At 34.6% G+C, this 17,871-nt stretch overlaps 1 protein-coding gene across 5 annotated transcripts in view; it reads right to left on the bottom strand.

Annotated features, from left to right (window-relative positions):
• LOC106868402 (beta-1,3-galactosyltransferase 1) overlaps positions 1–17,871 on the bottom strand; it is a 266,014-nt gene that overhangs the window by 137,459 nt on the left and 110,684 nt on the right. For 4 of the 5 annotated variants that reach the window (XM_014913635.3, XM_089355242.1, XM_014913636.3 and 1 more), the window contains exon 2: positions 8,540–9,416. The gene's annotated coding sequence lies outside the window, so the exon portion shown is untranslated. Of the gene's footprint in view, positions 1–8,539; positions 9,417–11,067; positions 11,087–17,871 lie in introns of those variants that run through there. The other variant, XM_089355241.1, reaches the window with a different exon arrangement.

The following is a 17,871-nucleotide window of genomic DNA, read 5'->3' as shown; positions in this document are numbered from 1 at the left end:
GAAGTGGTTTCTTGAAGCCCTCTAAAACACATCCTAAATGACGACTCAAAGTGTTGTCATTTAGGACGTGTTTTATAGGGCTTCAAGAAACCGTCGTCGCGCTGAGTAGCCATAGTTTTGGATAAGTCTTTGTCTAACTGTGTTTTCCAAGGGCTCGAGAAATTGTTATCCATCTAGCTTAGTTTTTCAATGAGTTTTTGAAGCCGTTATCTAACTTTGATTCGTGAACGCTTGAAAAACCGTTATCTAGGTGTAGTTTTATTGGGTGTGAAGAAGATTTTATTTAGCTCTTATTTCATAGAGCTTGAAGAATTTGCTATCGAACTGTCATTTCATGGTACAGAAAACATAATATATTATTCAGATAATATTCACTTTAACCCTAAGATTTACAACATATATGGTCCCTATTCTAAGCACTTATAAGGTGTTCGAAAAAGCAGATTAAAGTATTCTCGAACAAAATGATATAACATATCGGCACTAATTAGAAGTCATTATCTATGAGTAAATAAATAGAGTTACTAATTTTTCTTTCGTTCAGTACTGCATAAAAGGGAATGACATTATAGAACCTTATTCCAGAGAAAAATACCGCTATTTTATTAATGTTTTATACTGCCATACCATCATATCTACAGGGTGATTCAAAAGTCACCATATATAGGAAAAAAATTATTTTTTTATAAGAAACAGTTAAAGGAAAAAAACTGTTTCTTATAATAAAAGTAATTTGTTCTTATGTATGACAATTTTTAAATCACCGTATATGTACAGCATAGAAGTGTTTTACCTTGCATTGGGCATTCTGATAGAATGCACTATCCAGAATTGAATTATCTACATAAAATTTTCGTGCTTTCTCCCAGCGTGTATTCGCATCTCGTTAAAATATATTGAGAATTATAATTATTGTTCCTGTCATTTGTGATTTTGTTTTGGATACTAATTACATGGTTAGCTTATTATATATTATCATTGTTTACCCTCAAACAACCAGCCCTCAACAACCCATTCCTTAACGTTGCTACTAAGTGCTAAGTAACTGAATTATTTACTACAGTAAACAGCAGTATTACTGTAGAATTGCTGATGATTACTTTAGTGAGTGTAATAAATTCATTAAGAACGTAGTCCTATTTATAAACCTAAGATCTTGGAAACACTAATTTACATTAACTTTATCTTCCCGACACTCCGCAGTAAAATGAAAGTTCTATTCCATAAACGCTTATTACTAGAAATTTAGTTTAGATCGTAAAACGATACGACTGAATGTTTTCGAATTAAAGTTTCTATAGTAAACATGCTGTATTATATTCATGTTTCAGATTCTAGATACATGTGGAAGACCGAACGGAAAAAAAAGGGAAAATGGATATGTGTATGTAAACATGATAAAATGACTAACAGCTCGAGAAGTGCTTTTTCTTAAAAATGGTAAAAACGTTAGTCTTCCCATGAGCAATTCTTGTGTTAACTTATATCCGGCACATTACTATACTTAACTAGCTAACATTTACCTTTGTATACATATATGTTTGTGTGTGTATGTGTGTGTGTGTGTGTGTGTGTGTGTATGTGTGTGTGTGTGTGTGTGTGTATGTGCGTGTGTCTATACACACACATGTATTTTTGATATGCTGGCCACTGATAAAATACCTTAATAAAATGTTATCCTTATGTTAGAAGTATATATATATATATATATATATATATATATATATATATATATATATATATATATATTTCTCCTTGTTTCTTTCTGTGTTCCTTTCAGTTGAAGAGCGTAGACTCGAAACGTCAAAGACTTTCTCTACACCCGATCGTTATACTAATACATCCATTTGTTGTTTACACCACTGTCTTCGTCTGTTGTCTTTTTCGTAAATTCCCCCCCCCCCCCGCTTTATATATATATTCAAATAGAATTAAACTATTTCATTACTCAATATTTTGATAAGGAAATTCAATAGAAATCTCCAGCTAAGTCACCAGTATTTACTCGCAATCCACTTTTGTATTCTGTCTTACAAATGTTCAATGTGGCCACCACTTGCTGTAAGGGCAATATCATTTCGATAAGATAATTTCTTCCAGACACGTATCAGCATATCAGGATCCACTACGTTGATATCTGTTGTTATTCGATGTGTATGATTTTTTTTCTTGTGGGAATATGTAAAAGATCGAGTTTATGTTCCACCGCTACCCACTAACCTCGTTGACCTTAAACATCGCATAAGAACACCGATCATCTTAGTCAATCGTGATATGCTGAAACGCGTCTGGGAGGAATTCACTTATCGCATTGATGTTGCCCGTACTGCAGGTGGTGGCCGCATTGAGCACTTGTAAGACAGGATATAAAAATTGATTGTGAGTAAATACGTGTGACTTAGCTGGAGTTTTCTATTGCTTTTCCTTATTAAAAATTGCGTAATGAAATCGGTTCATTCTTTTTAAATAACACTGTATATATGCAAGCATGTCTCGGATATCTTGAAACTCACTTTGACATCGTGATATTACAAAACATAGAGATAGACAATTTGTTGGAAGGCTAAATACATAGAGAGATGAAAAGATAGGCAGATATACAGATAACCAGAGAGAGAAAAAGAAAGAGAGAGAGAAAAAGAGGGAGAGAGAAAAAGAGAGAGAAAAAAAGAGAGAGAGAGAAAAAGAGAGAGAGAGAAAGAGAGAGAAAGAGAAAACGAGAAAGAGAAAACGAGAAAGAGAAAGAGTGACAGAGAACGATTGACAGAGAAAGATTGACAGAGAAAGAGTGACGGAGATAGTTAGACGGGTAGACAGAGAGTAGCCAAAGGTGTAGACGTCTTTATTTTAGGCAGAAAAGCTTATGTCCAATATCATTTTCCCACCCAGTTTAACTTTGGAACGGCAGTTTCATTGCTGTCTATACATAAAACAATGATACCACCACCAATAACAACACAAAACAATTATAGGTCTGCTAGAGGACACTACATCTTAGAAACCATGGTTTCGATTTCCGTTTCACTACTCCGGATTTCTGTACACTTCTGTGTTGTGCTTGTGCATGTGCGCAAGAGAGAGACAGGGAGAGGCTGAGTGGATGTATATTTGTGTGTATGTGTCTGCACGCGCGCGCGTTTGTGTGCATGATTTCCCCTCCTGCTAAATGGAAAAGAATTGCTTCTTGGCTGACATTTTACACGCTGTTTCATATGTCAAGTATTTGGTTTCTCGTCTGGCAAAACAAACCATTTTTGTCTAACACTGTCTCTTACTGCTTTATTTGATATCCGGTTTTGGCAAATGTTATGGTAAATATTCGGTAAGAGGAGACGAGCAGAAGAGTATATATTTATATAACTATGAAAATATTTGTGTTTGTTTACAGGCACACATGCGTGTAATCACACGCCAACAGACACACACACAAACAACCACAATTTTGCAATGAAAGAAATAACAGTATGCATACAAATAAATTGTTCCACGTTTGCATTTCCGCAGTCAATCTTATCTACATAAATATATTATAAAATCAGCTTATCCATATCTATCAAATTTTCTGAGATTTGGGACAGTTAGACAGTAACTTGTTGGTTGTAGAATCACAGGAAAGCTCCCAGCATTGTGCAGCCGATTCTGGGAAGATCACGTTTAGCAACTCCATTTTGAATTGTACTTTATGGAAGGAAAGCATTGGGACCAGAACACTAAGGGCTGGAACGTTATCGGAAATCGTTTTACACAACGTACAATCGAAAGTACTGCATAAATTATAAGTGTTTCATATACATATCCAGTCCAGTATGGTAGAGTTATTATTACATATTGTAATTGTAGTTATCGTGTATAGGAAACTGTCTGTTATTGAGAATACATAAAAGTTTGTGTATGTGTGCGTGTGTGTACGTACGTGTGTGTGTGTGTGTGTGTGTGTGTGTGTGTGTGTGTGTGTGTGTGTGTGTGTATGCCCATGTGATAGTAGGAGCATAAATTATATACTACAGTAATCGTAGCCGAGCTGTCGGCTAAACTTGAACCACTTCAGGTTGTGCGTTCACAATGGAGGGATGGACTTCGTGAGAAGAGAAAATATATGCTACATTTATATACAACAGTGGATGAACTTGAAAGTCATGTATTATTCTTTAAATTTTTAGGAGGCCATGTCAAGCCATTTCAAACTAATATTTCTGATTTTCTTGTTTTACTAAGTTTTCTCAACTGGACGTACAGACCCAGCTTCACTCTCGGAATGGAACTCCTTAAAACATCCGAGATCACTGAAAATGGTTTTAAATAAATCTTGACAGGGAATATTACTGTCGCATGTTTCTCATTTTAGAAAACGCAGCCATGTGCACTTACACACTTGACTGCTTAGGAAAATATTTGTGTGACATGAGTTTTGTTGCATTTGTCCTGATTTCTCAGTATGCTATAAAACAAGAGACTGGGTGAAGACACCGAATAAGAAATGAAAGTTTACATCAATAGCATAGAAATATCACTAGAAGATATATCATGGCTAAAATTAGAAATAGACAGCAGATCATACAAATTAAAAGTTCCTCTGTTTTTCAGTCAGATATTCTTAACTTTTGTAGTTCATGTTTTATTCTTGGTGTTGGTGGCGATGGGGATTATTAAAACATCAGAACATGGGCCCCACAAACTATGAGGAGGAAATACACTTCAGACAGCAAATATGTGGGTGCAAGTCTACAGACCCCACCACACACATACACAGTTAATCTTTATCTTTCACTTGCTTAATAAACACGCACACAAACAAACACACAAGCACACACACACACACACACACACACACATAGATATACTGTTCAGTGACAATTAGGTGATGTCTATAAAAAGTTACGGCCAAGTGAATGAAGTTTTTAGCCTCTTTAGCAGAGTATAGAATTAGTATACAACTGCCAAAACACGCACGCGTGCGCGCACACACAGACACAGACACAGACGCACACACACACACACACACACACACACACACACACACACACACACACACATACTGTTAAAGCGGATGAAATGCTTTCCTTTTGGCTGAGGATTCTACGAATCATATAAATTCGATTGCTTCATTAATCGAAACGCTAATAATTCTTGATAGTTTCATCTTAAGGTGGAGAATTTCTTCAAATTTTAATCTGCTTAACATGCTAATGGCTGCCAATTATATAAACCTTGCTGCAAATTGAAGACCAGTTCGGAAGAACATGTACTTTCGTTACTCTTCTGTAATTATTTGAACTAAGCAATACATACCAATATAGAATTTTTCAACTTGTGATTTTCTTACGTTCTGATTTCTGTAATCCGAACCACAAAGTTATAAATATGTTGGGAAGATATTAAAACATGGCAATAAAACAAACAACTGCCTTTCCCATGACTGGTTTGAATTTTCTTTGGATCCGATAAATTTGACATAAGAGAACACTCAAATCAATCTAACTATTGATATACTGCGATAAATATATTTCAATGAAGAAATCTTCACTCGTCTCTATATTGCTTAAGGCTTGTCACGTCCACGTTACAGACAGGTAGAGTTTTTAGAGTAACATTGGCTACTGTTGAACATTTTCAGCACGAACCAAATTGAAAATATAAAAGAGAAAATAGACATGTGCATTGTAAAATTGTTTGAGAGAGTGTATTAGACAGATTAGACTGGTAGTAGGTTTGTCTTTGAAATTTGAAACAGCAGATTCTAGGTTAGAAACAGAACCAATGCCTTTTTCAATATTCACCCTTGTCTACAATGATAAAAATTAAATAGTTGACTACGAAATATGTCGCTAAGCAACAAGATATAATTTCAGGGTGACATGATAAGAGGCTTCAATAATACAATTCTCAATCACACACGGTATTTGAATTATTGCATTTTCTGCTGTGTATTACAGTGCTGAGACTTGGGTAACATTATGGTATAATCTTCTCATACATTTCGAATTCCTTTATCTATTGTTCCTTATATATATTGAACTCATCCACAACACTTTAGGATTGTAGTCGCTGAAGTGCTGCATTTCAACCTAAGCATGAATGTACTGCGTGAATGCTTCTGTAAGCCATAATGGCATTATCCTTCCTACTCGTAATAATGACTCACAGATATTAGTATGGTTGGTGGCAGATTTGCAAGAAATCAAATATCCTGGAATTGAGTTTTAATCATTCTTCTATAAACGTTCTGTCATTTACTAGAGAGGCTGCAGTATTATACAAATATTCCTTAATGCATTTAATTATATTTAATCCATTCTAGAATCAATAAATGTCGTACCCTTATTCTAAAATGTTCTTTAGTGATAATTGTTCAATAAATAATAATCGGTTTAGTAAATACTTAGGTTCTCTAGACACCTTGATTTGGTCCTCTACTTGGTTTGTTGCTCAATCACTAATATACCATATATACTAAGTCAAAATTACTGCTGTTGATATTTCTGCCCAATATGTTGCTTAGGTTTTGTTGAATCCCGATCACCTAGTGACCCCTTGACTCAGAGTAAATTTCTTTGTATAATATAATTTGTAATATCATACATAGACGATGTTTTGAAGTAGCTGTAGTCTATTGAACTGGTCATGGCAAATATTTTTTGTAAGCTAACAAAAGGACAACATGTAGTGTCGAAGCTGTCTGTCATGATTTGAACACGAACATGAATCAAGAGAAAGAAACAGAGAGCAAGTTCTACTCAGCACTTTGCCATCTACGCGACCTTTCCAGACCTGATAATCTTGCAATAAATGTATTAATATAATAGCAGTGATGAAGAATTCGGATTTTGGCACAAGGGCAATAACTTTAGGGGACTGAGATTAGTTTCATGGTTATGTACTTTATGATTTAAGTGTGCGTGTCTTTGAAAGAACTAAGGGTAGAATTTAAACAAAGTTTGATATGATGCATTTGAAAGGGTTAATAAAGTTCTTTGATTGTCACTAGTCGTGTTTATGCGTCCTCTCACTAGCAGCAAATCAATTGTATACATGTTTCCCTAGGGCAGCATAGCAAGTGAGTTTGTTAGTTGTTAAACATAACAAAAGGGCATGGATCTATCATTTTCCCCTTTATTGGAGACAATAACATGGAAACGCCTAGCAAGCTTACTTTATGTCGTCAACGAATCAGTAATGTTTAAAGCAATCGAACCAGTAATAAGTGAAGAGATATATAAACATTCTTTGTTGTCCTCACAATGCATCCAAATTAATAAATTAAGACGATAGAATGGTATACATTGCAATGCTAACATAACTGCATTTAGAGCAGATGAACACATTAAAAATTAAACTTCACCTATAGATTTACCTTTACCGAAAATCCATGCATTTTTCAAGAAATATTCTAACAAAAACATCGACAAAATCACTTAGTGTAAATACACGGCTTTGTTTATGCACTCCAAACACAGAATAGGAAAAATAATTCTATGCGTGTTCGAGTAATCTGCCAGATACGACAGGTAAATCTATCTAATCTCGCACTGAGACATTTTATAGAAGGGTACCAAAGCTTATGTCATTTACATTTTTATCATACCATAGACGAAGCAAACTCGACCTTGGGCTGAACAATAACAATAAAAACAAAGAAACTTTCACTTTCTATGAAAGACAGAAAAGTCTACTCCAAGAATCTGTGGTATATATTTGATTGTAAATGCCTGGTCAACTGTTTGAGAAAAACTAGGGTAGTTAATATATGAATGTCTGAACATATTTCTGTCGATTCTAGTTCCGATTGATCATGACTGAACTGGTTTAACCAACAACTAAAAATTGCAGATATAACTATACAGGTGTCAAATAATGGGCATAATTATGCAATAAAGTGTTGACAGGATAGAGCGTGAACTAAGAACGATAGTGACAGCATGGGATATATAAAATGTTTGCCATCATATTTGATGGCTGTGTATCCGGTAGACACTGCTGCTACTGCTGATGATGACGATGAAGACGACGACAACGACGACGATGATGACGACAATAACGAATAGTCCCAAAGAAAATTGAAAAATCTTCAACCACTTATAAAGAAAATAACGATTGTTTTATTCAAGGAAACGAACAAGAGAGATGTTTTGCCGCAAACTTATGATGTGAACTTAAAAGACTAACGTAATTACTCCAAAGCATTTATCCTGATACATTTGATATCGTCTCAAAGAGCAAAGGATAAAGTGAAGACAACGATGTTTTCAAAGAAGTTGATATAGCCCCTGGACACAAACTCAGAAAGAGAGAAAGAAAAATAAGCAGGTAGCAACATGTACGTGTAATAAAAGAAGAACAAAATAAGTGTGATGAAAGAATAAAAAATAACGTAAGACCAACAGAAAAACAGAACGAAAGAAATGAAGAGACAAAGGAAAAGTAGAAAAAAATTAAGAGTAGAAAATGAAAAAGAATACGAAAAGTAAAGGGAAAAATACATGATAAATAAAAATGAATAAAATGTAAAAATGATTAAATGTAATGGAAGTAGAACACTTACAGCTGATTATTTGTTCTCCTCCTCCTCCGTAAGATTTACAATGTCCAAATGATGAAATACACTTTCCAAAATGACTGGGTTTTATCACCACTTTCATCAGCAGCTACAGTAGTGCTGAATGAAGTAGTAGCGGCAGTAGTAGTAGTAGTAGTAGTAGTAGTAGTAGTAGTAGTAGTAGTAGTAGTAGATTTAGCTGTAGTTACAGTAGTTCTAGTAGTAAAATGAAGGGTAATAACTGCACTGTACAGCAAACTTAGCAACAGATTGTGTTTAGCTGTTTGTTTTCTTTTTTTTTGTTTCTCTTTTTTATGTAAACTTTTTTTCTGCCTTTTACTGTGATATCTATTATTGGTAATGGTGTTGTTAATGTAAAAGATATAACTATATTCGTATCTCAATTTAAATTATATTTTTATGTTTTATGTTTTGTTTGCTGTAATTGATGCTCTTTCTATTTGCAATAAAGCTGTTGTTGTTGTTGATGTTGATATTGGTGTTGGTGGTAACGTTTTCATCATGATTATTCTCTTTCCTCTCATCGTAATCATTACGAATGGGATGGTCATTCATTTTATACCAGCACAATTTTCATAGAACATGTTCTTTGTTTGTGTGTGTGTGTGTAGCTTTCTTTTTGTGTTGGTATATATTTTATTCTGATTGCTGTTCATATTTCTCTGTTCGATACTAGTAACGTTCTTCAAGGATTTCAGTCCCTTTCCTCCATATTCCTTTGCAACGTACGTCCGCTTTCCTTTATATTTACTTCCACACATTCGTAAGGAGTGCAAGGTGAATGGTTCTTATTCCTAACTGATTAAACACGAGATCCACAGTATCTGCAATGCTGGATGCTTCCTATGTCGGCTGCAGCAAACTGGAATGACAAAAAAAGAAACAACAAACGCTATGCATGATGAACATTAAGTGTAACATCAATAATACTAGCAGCAGTAAATCTATCATTATGGTGGATTGCAAGAATCGATATAGCATCGAGCAAAACACCATGTGGATATTATTTTCAAGCCATGAAGTTATGAGTTCAAATCACGCCGTAACAATATCTCATTCCACTCATTCTGGTGTTCATAGAAAAAGCACCATTCATTACTGAGCTCGATAAGATACGGAGTGTAACTTCACAAAATATGATGATGTACCCATGTAACAACATTATATTCTTTCTAATATTTATAAGAGTTTTACCAGAGTTTTTAATGCAATACGTGATGCCGTTATGCGTGTAGGATTGCTTTACGAATATGAACATGTGTTGTATCTGTTAGCATTTGTTAGTTTCAGGCATTTTAGAGTCGTCATGTAGGGACACGATCATAAAATGTTTGGTTGAACAAATCAAATTTATTACTCAATTTCGGTCTGTAGGTCACTTTTGGAAACCGCTAAGTCACGTGATTGTAAACAGTGGTTGTGAAGCAGTAGAGCTGATCAAGCACAAACACAAAGACACACACACACACACACACATATAGGAATACATATATAAACATGCACACATGCACACAACACACAACATATATATGTATGCATACATATATATACATATATATATATATAAATATATATATATATATATATATATATATATGTATATATATATATATATATATATATATATATATATATATATATATATATATATATATATATATATATATATATATATATATATATATATATATATATATATATATATATATATATATATATATATATATATATATATATATATATATATATATAATGAAAGAGAGAGAAAGTGAGAGCAAGAGCCAAAAAAGAGGGAACGTACGAGGGGAAAAATGTGTATGTATATTTACGAATATATGTCTGTGTAGGTCTGCCTATGCGTACGTGTGCGTGTGCGCTCATGTGTGTGTGTGTGAAGAGATCATGCTGTATGTTATTTGATATTCTTGCATTTATGATTGTTATTCATATACAAACCATTCTGAATTGTTTCTCTTATCTCACTTCCCTTTAATTTTTTAAAATTATCCAATCATAATGTGTCCTTTTCTATTTACGTGGTTATGTTTGTTGGGTGTTCGATGTAGTCTATAAGATCGTCATACTAATACGGCTGGTGTCTTTTTTTTTTTCTCTATATTAATATTTGCATCTTTAGATTATCTATCTTTGTTATTTGTGGTTTGCCTCAATTGCCGTTCGGTCATTATGACACAATTTGCAGAGTCGTCGAATTTATGCTGTTTTTTTATTGGGTCACCTGCATGTGTATGTATATGTGTATACACATTACAGGATATATGTGCATATATATATATCCCTCGGGCCGACCAAAGCCTTGTGAGTGGATTTGGTAAACTGAAACTGAAAGAACCCGTCATATATATGTATATATAAGTATTTGTATGTGTGTGCATATGTCTGTGTATCTGTTTGTCCCCCCAGCATCACTTGACAATCAATGCTGGTGTGTTTACGTCCCCGTAACTTAGCGATTCGGCAAAAGAGACCGATATAATAAATACTAGGCTTACAAAGAATAAGTCCTGCGGTCGATTTGCTCGACTAAAGGCGTTGATCCAGCATGGCCGCTGTCAAATGACTGAAACAATTAAAAGAATAAAGAGTAAAGAGAGTATGTGGGTGTGTGTGTGTGTGTGTGCGCGCGCGCGTGTCTGTGTGTATAAAGAGGATACAAATTGGGTTCAACATTTAAAACTTATGTCAGGTCTCTCCAGAGAATGTTATTGATGTCTACATAGATAATGTCTTATCATAAGGTGAAATTGTTAGTATGTATCAAACAGGTGAGATACGTCGAACGTAACAAATCTGAACAACTTTGTTGCATAAGTGATATTTTGAAAACAGCTATCGAATTAATAGAGAAATTAGGAGTGGCATTCATGCTTTCATGCTTTCATGCGAAAAGGAGAGAGATCAAACGACTATATTAATTTGAAAACACTTATCTAAATTAGTTTGTAGCCAATACTGGATATGAGAACGTACACGACTCAGAGACACGTTGCAGCCATGAATCGTCATTAAAACAGTGAGAGCTAAGTATATAACTTGCAAGTCAAGTAAGATAACATGAGCAATCCTTAAGGCAGCAGAAAGTCATAAAGCTGTCGCCACAGAATTTTTGGCATATTTCATACCGGAGATATGCACATATTGACACTCATACTCCACGACAAACACGTGTGTATATATACATGCATTTATGTATATATATATATATCCACGCTGCAATTGTTTTAGTTCCAGCACACGATCTCAGATCAGGTCACTTGCTATGCAAGTATCTCTTTCTCTCTCTCTCTGTCTCTGTCTCTCTCTCTCTCTCTCTCTGTATATATATATATATATATAAATGGAGCATTCCATCGGTTACGACCACGATGGTCCCAGATGATACGATCAACGGAGCAGCTTGCTCATGAAATTAATGTGCAAATGCCTGAGCGCTCCACTGACACGTGTACCCTTCACGTAGTTCTCATGGAGATTCAGCGTAAGAAAGAGTGTGACAAGGCTGGCCATTTGTAATAGAGGTACTACTCAATTGTTCCATCTGAGTGGACTGGAGTAACGTGAAAATAAGTGTCTTGCGTCACCAGGAATTGAATTCACGACCTGACGATTGTAAACCGAATACACTAACCATTAAGTCACGCGCCTTCAAACACACACACACACACACATATTCGTTTAATCTTTTATTAGCTTCAGTCATTTGATTACGGCCATGCATGAGCACCGCCTTTCGGTCGAACAAATCGACCCCGGACTTATTCTTTGTAAGCCTAGTACTTATTCTATCGTTATTTATTGACGAACTCCTACGTTACGGAGACGTAAACACACCAACAGTGGTTGTCAAGTGAAAGCAGGGAGACAAACGCAGACACACAAACATAGACACTCACACACGCACACGCACGCACATACACACACACACACACACACACACACACACACACACACATAAAAGTATAAAGATCTTAAAATAGAAATTGTCAAAATGTGGAACCTGAAGACTATAACAATACCTGTAGTCATAGGTACCCCATGAATGATAGCTAAATGTGCAGATTGTCATTTAGCTTAGATGCAGGGAAACCCCAAAATGGTAGAAATTCAAAAGGTAGTGCTCATGGGAACTGCCCATATCCTACATAAAAAAAAACTATATAATCTAAAATTTTAAAACAAACTTATAATTTTCTTTTTTTTTTTTTTGTTAAACATTCTCTACAACAATACTTTGTGCAAAACCAAATACATGACAACCTAGGCATAACACCAACTTCAACTTGTAACTTGCTTTCTCTTGAGATCTCTTGATGAGATTTGGGGTTAATTTGTAGAAATACAATGCAAAAGTCAAGGATATAATAATAATAATAATAATAATAATAATAATAAGAAGAAGAAGAAGAAGAAGAAGAAGAAGGAGAAGAAGAAGAAGAAGAAGAAGAAGAAGAAGAAGAAGAAGAAGAATAGTAATAATAATAATAATAATAATAATAATAATAATAATAATAATAATAATTATAATAATAATAATAATAATAATAATAATAATAACAGACTGTATATGAAAAGAAAAAATGTTGGCAGAGGACGAATTAGTATAGACCACTGTATAAGGAGTGAAATGAGGAACGCTTGCCGATTGTTTGATAAATAGTGATGAAGACCTGCTGCCATATGGGGCGAAAGATATGGGTGTAAATTCAGATGAAATGGTGGGCAAAGTAGAGTTTAACCAAAGAGTTGAGGAGAAGAGAAAAGAAGACCTACGAGAAATGAGAATGCATGGACAGACTGAAAAGAATACACCAGACGTTAAGGATAATACGGCATCATAGGCATGGTTTGAGTGAGGTGATTTGACGCGTACCACCAAAAGCCTGATCATTGCTCCCCAAGACCAGGCTCTCGCTACCAATTCAATAAAGTATAACATCTATAAATCGTCTGACACCCAGAAATGTATGCTCTGTGGAAAGAGTGCGGAAAATGGGCGACCCACTCCGGTGCAAAGAATTGATATGAGCATGTACCAAGTAAAGCTATGCAGGAAAGATACTCTGAGACTATGATTTTCAGACAGTTCCTGTAATCGGACACCATTGTCATATTGAATTAGAGAGACAAATACTATCAGATCATTGATGTAGCCATAGCTAATGACATGAATGTTGTGAGTAAAGAGGTTCACAAAAATGACCAGGTACTCCGAACGAACTGAAAGTGGAAGTAGTAAGATTGTGTGGAATGCGAGGTGGTAAGGTCAAAGTGATACCAGTGGTGATCGGAGCGTTGAGCTCAATCCAATTGAAACTTCAAAATTTCTTAAGGCAACTGGAAATCCAATGTAAGATTGATGTCTTGTAAAACGCAGCCTTATTGAACACAGCGCATTTTAAGGAAAGTATCATGTCTGATGTCCTTGTGACTTGACAGATGACAAATGACTCCGGTGCATTTTTACCTACACCGTGTTACGATGGGATAACAGCAACAACAACAACAAAAACAACAACAGCAACAACAACAACAACAACAATAACAATAACAACAACAATAATAATAATAATAATAATAATAATAATAGTAATAATAATAACAATAATATTGAAAGACTTCAGACAAAAATCATGCTTCCTCATTGATATGACTGTTCTTGCCAAAATCTGAAACCAATATATTTTGCTAACTTCCGTTTAGCGTCGGAGCCGAAAAAAAAGCAGCGATTGACACCTAATTTTATTCGTTAAACCTGTTGATTTAGTGATAACGCATGAGAGACGATGGAAAAGAAATTTAAGAAAGCACATGGCCTATTTCTTTTCTAGAAACTGATCAAAACACATGTTTGTTTGTTTTTTAAATCTAGTGCTTTTATGTAGGTATGTATGTATGTATGCATGTATCTATGTATGTATGCATGTATACATGGATGGATGTATGCTTCTATGCATTTGTGTGTGCGTGCATGCGTGATAATTTTTTGACTGAAAAGCTCCTGGCATTAGGTAAAAGAAAATACAAGAGAATCAGTTAATTATGATTTTATTCAACCTTTTTCCCTTCAGATTCACATTGCAACAGCCCTTCAGTTTTTCTCAGCCCCGAAAAAGGACTCGTATGGTTGGGCCTCTAACCAGGCCTTTCGCGATACCAGGCCTTTCGCGATACCAGGCCTTTCGCGATACCAGACCTTTCGCGATACCAGGCCTTTCGCGATTCCAGGCCTTTCGCGATACCAGGCCTTCGGTGATGTATATATATATATATATACACACACAAATAACATATATCATATTGAGGATTCCCTTCATCACACTGATCTGCATATATCTTTTTGTAGAAATTCATATATTTTCCATTCTTTGTTCATAATATAATTATCAAAATATATATATAATTTCAATATTCATTTATCATTACCATTTTCTACCCCACTACACACGATCTATATAATTTTTTAAATGTCATTCAAGCCTGCAAAATTTGAGATTTGTTACAATCATTTAATGCAACGTGAGTACAAAATTAGGACTTGGTGCTAATGCACCTGGATTTAGAACGATATACTTATAGGTTCTACTGGTCAGAATAATATAAATCGATTCACCATGATGATCAAAGGACGATCCCTGATGACGTATGTGATAAGGACTTCAAACTGTCATGTAATCTTCGCGAAATAGTGCGTAGTTGGTTCTTCTTTTCACAAAACTCTACTTTATTGGAAACACAAAAGTATCGTGCACTTAGTTCTTGATCGGTACTATATTTAACGTTTGCGTGAAGATGAAAACAAAAGTTCATCTTACTGATATTCGTACAAATTGCCAGTAGGCATTGTAAACTGTACATCAATATCTCTACCAATTCACCGACTGGAAAGCTACAAATCTGATTTCTAAATTTTCCACAGAATAAAAATTGGTCGAAGGGGAGCGAGATCGAGGGATTGTTGCTATTTGATTATTGTTACTTATTTAACGATCCTCGTGCGATTAAGAATGTTAATAAACAAACAAACAAACTTAATAATTTTAGTCCGGCATTTGTCCAGTGATCACTGGCACAAAGCTGTTTTTGCCATTCCATTAACATCTTTAATAGTAATAATATTGGAAGGGTAAACAAATGCCCAAATTCGAACTGGTGATTCAAAACTCGTGCTCTTTTGAATATTTATATTGATGCATGCAACTAATATATATAAATAGATATAAATAGTCAAAGATATTGCTAATCGCTGGTAATCAACACTGATATGTGTAAGATACAATAATAATAGCATTTCCAGGACTAGTACTTAAAGCAGGGTTTCGAAGATGTTTGGTTGAGTTTAATGACATTTGTACTTAGTTCTAATTGGATTTGACTCTGGTAGCATTAATTATGTTCTAGTAAATTCAAAGTTTATATAGCACCGTGGTCCATTTTCCGGTATTAATGATTTTTGTGCACTATGGAATGAGAGTGAGCGATACTATAGAATATTGTCTTCTCCAATACTCAGTAGAGCTTAACACGCAGTAGCATCACTAAACACACATAAACACACGTAGACACATACACACATATATAGTGGGTTTGTGCATGTGTGTGAGTGTGTGCGTGTTCGCGCATGCGCGAACGTGTATGTATATCCACGTATAATTTTATATATGTTACTAGGAACAGTATAAACATGAGTATGTATGAATCAGTGGAATTTACAAAGTGATTCGAGAGCCAAGAATTGCATGCATTGCTCAATAAAATGGACGAATCTTTCAGCCATTTAGTTACTTAGCAGGTATTATGCACACAAATATATACATATGTGTATATGGTTCTATATATCTCTATGTACATACATACGTATATATGAAAATAAACACCCACACACATAGACACACATTTCTGTAGCTCTCTCCAGCTACGTTCTTCTCAATCGTTTCAGACGAAGAGCGTACGATTGAAACGTCATTTTTCTTGAGCATTAGAATAATGCACTTTGCTTGATTTTGGTGTTCCCTCATCTCTCTCCGTCGAAATATTTTGGTATGTATATGATTTCTATCTACCTATCTCTTACTTTCTCTCTCTCTCTCTCCCTCTCTCTCTCTCTCTCTCTCTCTATATATATATATATATATATATATATATATATGTGTGTGTGTGTGTGTGTGTGTGTGTGTGTGTGTGTATATGCATATATATATATATATATATATATATATATATATATATATATATATATATATATATATATATATATATATATATATATATATATATATATATATATATATATATATAAGAGCCCAATTGATCTTGTCGACAGCATCATTTCGTGGAGATACGATGGCTCGCACGTGTAACCATTGATTGTTGTTAAGGTTTTGCACAACGTTTGGAAGCACATGCATTTTGAGTTCATTGACAGTTCGTACCATATCACCACAGGGTAGCCTGGGTTGCTGTCGCAATTTTCCATATAAATGATAGCAAAGTGTGTATCAAATGAAATTAAAATCCTGGTTCAGTGACAGATCAATCATGTCAGTACAGTTTAAACGTTTTGGATAACAACATATTCTCTCTTCTAATTAATTTTTCTAAAAGAGAGACAATGTCACCCTCTCTCTTGCAAGAGAAATTAAGTTAGCTTGGCTCGTGTAAGGTGCATGACATTGCCTCTAACCCTTTCCAATGTCTAATATGTACATGCACGATGTTTAGACCTGTATGGGGTGAGTAATAGGAGGGTTAAAAAGTATGCTCAGAAGAGGTGATGTTGGAATTGTAAGGAGAGAGGATTTTCAACCCCACTACCGTTTTTACCCGGTGGTATAACTGAGAAGGATATAGAGAAGGGTATAGAAGGGGGCGCATACGTTAGTTATCAGTATACAATATCTTTTAATCTATCCAAGTATAATAACTAACGATTGATTTAAAATAGAAATATCCAGTGCTAATAAGTCGCGTTGCTCCAAAAATATCAAAAATATGTAATGTAAGTTATCCGCATATAATATTTTTCAGTCCATATTCAAGAATAAATGCGGAATATCAAGTGTTTAGAAGGTGAGTTGAAACAAAAATATCCAAAACATGTATTAGAAATGTATAAAGACATAGCATTCTCTAATCCCTCTCCAAGTAAAAATAGTCACATCAGATTTAAATATGAAATGTCGAGTGTACACTAGCTAATTCTATTAGGCCCATTCCACGTTCAATTATTTGAATAACACATGTCGAAATCTCTAATTTATGTCACAGGAGTATTGAACTTTAAAATTTATATAACTTAT

This window comes from Octopus bimaculoides, chromosome 7 (genome assembly GCF_046866305.1).
Source record: "Octopus bimaculoides isolate indiv1 chromosome 7, ASM4686630v1, whole genome shotgun sequence".
In the NCBI taxonomy this organism is placed as follows: Eukaryota; Metazoa; Mollusca; class Cephalopoda; order Octopoda; family Octopodidae; genus Octopus; species Octopus bimaculoides.
This window is presented reverse-complemented; position numbering and strand designations above follow the sequence as displayed.